Source organism: Lagopus leucura, unplaced genomic scaffold (assembly GCF_019238085.1).
Source record: "Lagopus leucura isolate 7727_CA_CO unplaced genomic scaffold, USGS_WTPT01 43355-0_obj-0_obj, whole genome shotgun sequence".
NCBI classification, from domain to species: domain Eukaryota; kingdom Metazoa; phylum Chordata; class Aves; order Galliformes; family Phasianidae; genus Lagopus; species Lagopus leucura.
In genome coordinates this window covers 1-3,672 of record NW_024963385.1, presented here as the reverse complement: position 1 = coordinate 3,672, position 3,672 = coordinate 1, and the positions used below count along the sequence as shown (strand labels likewise).

Genomic DNA, 3,672 nt, shown 5'->3' with positions numbered 1-3,672 from the left:
CTTCTGTTTGCTCTCAGCACACACATCTCCCACAGCTGCTGCCTCACACTGCGGCTCCTTCACTGCCTGCAGCCTCCCCTGCTGTCTGCCTTCAGCCCCGGTTAAAGGGAAAGCAAACACCCAACCTCTTACAGCTCACTGCTGTGCCATGCCCTGAGTAGGGAAAAAAAGGTTTTTCACACGACTTCTTTTTCCTCAGGCAAAGCATTCGACTCCAAGTAAGCCCTTCTGTAGAGGTGTGAGGTGGACACGTACCTGCAACTCCCAGATGTCTGCTGTTAAAGTGCCTCTGTTCTGCCCCTTAGTTACAGAATTAATCCACTGCCCACCACTCTCTGGATGTCTAAGCATTTTGCTGCAGGCAATGTGAGAAAGAACAAAAGGTGAGGTTTGAAAGCCTTCAGTGACAGAGAGCTAACTATGCATAAACCTGAGGGAAAGAGCCAGTTTTTGCAGAAAAGCAGATTTCTGCCAACCATTTCAAAGCGCTGCATCCTACAGCAATTTGGAACAGGGCCACATGGAGAAATAAGGCTGAAAAGAGGTTATGTACTGTTTGAATGTGCAGCAGTGCAGATGCTGCTTTCCTACGAGATCCTCAGCAGCACTTAAAGGAGTAACTGGAGGGGGGAGCACGCAGGAATCTCACAAGTTAAGCCCACCTCAGAAGCTTTAGTACACACAGCTGACTTTCTTTTCCTCTGTGCCAGAGTCCTAAAGTTAAAGGCACTATGGGTGAGCAAGTGCAAACATTGAGCGTAAGAGACAGAACTTTATGTTAATATATGCACATATTTTATGCCAGCAGCAAATGCATCACAGCTAAAGAATACCACGGCCAGCACTTAATTAAAAACAGGAAAAATGAGTCACGAGCCTCCTCCGACACAGCGCCCGCGCTTATTAAGAGGAAGCTTCCCTGCGCCGCAGTCCGAGGCCGTTACAGCCGCCACAGGGCCGCAGGTTTCCCCCCAAACTCCCCGAGCCCACCATGGGAGCCCGCCGCCCCTCACCTGGCAACGCCCGCACCCTCAGCGCCTTCTCCCCCCGCAAACCACCGCAGCTCCACCACTTTCCCCACCGGCTTCACGCTTCCACACCGTCCCCGCACCGCGCAGAGGCGGCAGCCGCAGCCCCGCATCGACCCCGCAGGGCCCTTAAGGACGGCCTGAAGCCCGAGGGCACGAACCGGAAGCGCCGTGACGTCATCAACACGCGCCGCCGTTCCGCGCGGCGCTCTTTGGAGGCGTCACCTCGGCAGGATGACGGGGATAGAAACAACCGGAGCCCTGCTGGCCCCGGCGCCTCGCTGCGGTTCCGGTTCTCATCAGGAAAAGAAAAATAAAAATGAAGCAGTGACGTGAGATAAATCCGAGGTAAATGCACACATTTAATGGTGCCGAGTGCAGCGTGCCGCGGTCGCAGCGATGACCGGAGATACAGGCCTCTGGCTGTGCCGTCCTCACTCCGTTTCCCGGAGGTCTGTAACGAAGCACGGTGTCTCCGAGCAAAACTTCCAGGTCGTGAGCGGGTTCCTCACCGCTCGGTGCGGGTTTAGAACCGGCGACTTCCGGGCTCCCAGCCCGGCGCTTTGCCCCTGGGCTACGTGAGCCCGCGAAAGTGCGCGCCCGGGGCGACCCGGCGCTGGGGCGTGGCTCAGGCGCAGCGCGGCTGCCTGCGGCTGCGGGGATCCGGGTTCGATCCCCTCCGGGGCACGGCCAGCAGCGCTTGGCTGCGGCTCCCGGCTCGGGCTGAGCGCTGCCCCTCCCACTCCAGCTGCCTCCAAAAACCACTGCAGGTCCCCTTTCGTAGAACGGCCTTGTGCTTACTGCTTCCTGTATAGTTAATGCTAATTATTCAGACAGGAAAAACAAGATGTTCCTCCTCCCACTAGCATCGAGTTGTTTGTATATACATGAATTGTTGAGCTAAACCACAGGAAAAATGGAAAAACTGAGACTCTGCAGCTGGTAAGAGGCAGGAGATTTGTAAGACCTCAGAGGAATAAGGGCACTCCCACGTTTGGTCTGCAAAGGATTTTGGAAGAAGGTTGGAAAAGGAAGGTAAAGAGGGGGCACCTGGAGTTGAACCAGGGACCTCTTGATCTGCAGTCAAATGCTCTGCCACTGAGCTACACCCCCTGCTGCAGCACCTGGCCAAGGAGCGCTAAAAAACACACACAGAGACCACTTATGTCTGCTGTTACAGTTCCTATAGATCAGCTTTCTTTGATTCCTAATTCACATGACAAGCAATTACAGGCAATAAGAATTGCACTGTGCATTTGCATTAACAACAAAAAAAGTGTTACTGATGCAAATATTCATTTTGACTGTGTGTGTTCAGTTGATCAGCATCAAAAACACAGATGTGGACAGAGCAGCTGGCTCTCCGTGCAAGGCGCAGGCAGACAGGGTCTAAAAACAAGGAATGCTGCTCGTGTTTATCTCAGGAAAAGCACCCAATCCAAAGGGGGCGCCTGGAGTTGAACCAGGGACCTCTTGATCTGCAGTCAAATGCTCTGCCACTGAGCTACACCCCCTTGAAGCAGCATCTGCACAAGGTGATTCTTAAGCAATCTATGCCCAGAGCTCAGAGTTGATCCCAGCTGCTTAGAATCCTTCATTTCATGCATCACTGGGTGTCCTAAAATTCACACTGCCTTCTACAGAGAGCTGCTACCAAGAGTTGAGTCACCAGACTCCCAGAGGACATTTGAAACAATTTTGGCCGTCACTTCTGTGCTGTTCTGTAATGTGAAAACCAGCATCGAGCTGAGCTCACCACAAGGCTGGAGAGAAAAGCCTCGCTTTAAAAAGATGCAGCCCTTCCAAAAAGGAACAGAATAACCCTTCCTGGAGACACAGAGCCATATTGCATCGGCCTTACAGGGAGGTAAAAATGATCAAACTGTGCTTATCCCAGCTCCCAGTCCTTTAAGTATCCTGAGAAAAATAACAGCCCAAGGGGGCACCCGGATTTGAACCAGGGACCTCTTGATCTGCAGTCAAATGCTCTACCACTGAGCTATACCCCCTGCTGCTGCCTGTCTGCCCAGCCTCAATTTTCCCACTCATTCCAAACGGGAGTCAATTCAATTATGCAGTGCCAATTATTGCAGTGCAGAAAGCAGTGCTCAAGGAAATCTCAGGTCTGTGCTCACCAACACTGCACTGCCAGTCCTCTTCCCGTGGCAATCCACCTCTTGGCACCTGGGCGCTGCTGCGCTCACCAAGGGACAGCAGCACCGACAGCTGAGGGGAGAAAGAGGCAGCTGAGAAGCTGAAAAGCAACTTGTGGGGCAGAAAAAGAGAGGCCAAGGGGAGGGGGCACCCGGATTTGAACCGGGGACCTCTTGATCTGCAGTCAAATGCTCTACCCCTGAGCTATACCCCCACTGGGCAGCACCTGCCAGGTGAGGCCCTTTGTGGCCGCTGACAGAGGCGCTGCTGCATTCCACTGCCTGCACTCCCAGCCCCGCCTCCCACACAGCATCCCTTTCATTAACCTTAACCTCCTCTCTGCTTTGCATGCATGCAAACCCTTGCAGGAACAAACCACTGACATCCCTGCTTACTTTGTCTCAACACAGAAACAGCAACACGTGGCACCAGCCGCCTCAGGACAGCTTTGGAGGCACTCACCTTTGCTTCTGTTTGCTCTCAGCACACA

General features: G+C 53.5%; 1 long non-coding RNA gene and 4 other non-coding genes across 5 annotated transcripts; all 5 read right to left on the bottom strand.

The window, feature by feature from the left end:
• Positions 1-6: 6 nt before the first annotated feature.
• LOC122191112 lies at positions 7-1,099 on the bottom strand. The gene is made up of 3 exons (XR_006182306.1): positions 1,014-1,099; positions 256-355; positions 7-153 (listed from the first exon to the last, which is right to left on the bottom strand). It is a non-coding gene; the product is annotated as an uncharacterized LOC122191112 (long non-coding RNA).
• A 970-nt stretch (positions 1,100-2,069) lies between these two features.
• On the bottom strand, positions 2,070-2,141 carry TRNAC-GCA. Its single transcript has one exon. It is a non-coding gene; the product is annotated as a tRNA-Cys (tRNA).
• Positions 2,142-2,470: 329 nt separating this feature from the next.
• TRNAC-GCA lies at positions 2,471-2,542 on the bottom strand. Its single transcript has one exon. It is a non-coding gene; the product is annotated as a tRNA-Cys (tRNA).
• A 423-nt stretch (positions 2,543-2,965) lies between these two features.
• On the bottom strand, positions 2,966-3,037 carry TRNAC-GCA. The gene has a single exon. It is a non-coding gene; the product is annotated as a tRNA-Cys (tRNA).
• A 287-nt stretch (positions 3,038-3,324) lies between these two features.
• On the bottom strand, positions 3,325-3,396 carry TRNAC-GCA. Its single transcript has one exon. It is a non-coding gene; the product is annotated as a tRNA-Cys (tRNA).
• Positions 3,397-3,672: the final 276 nt, after the last annotated feature.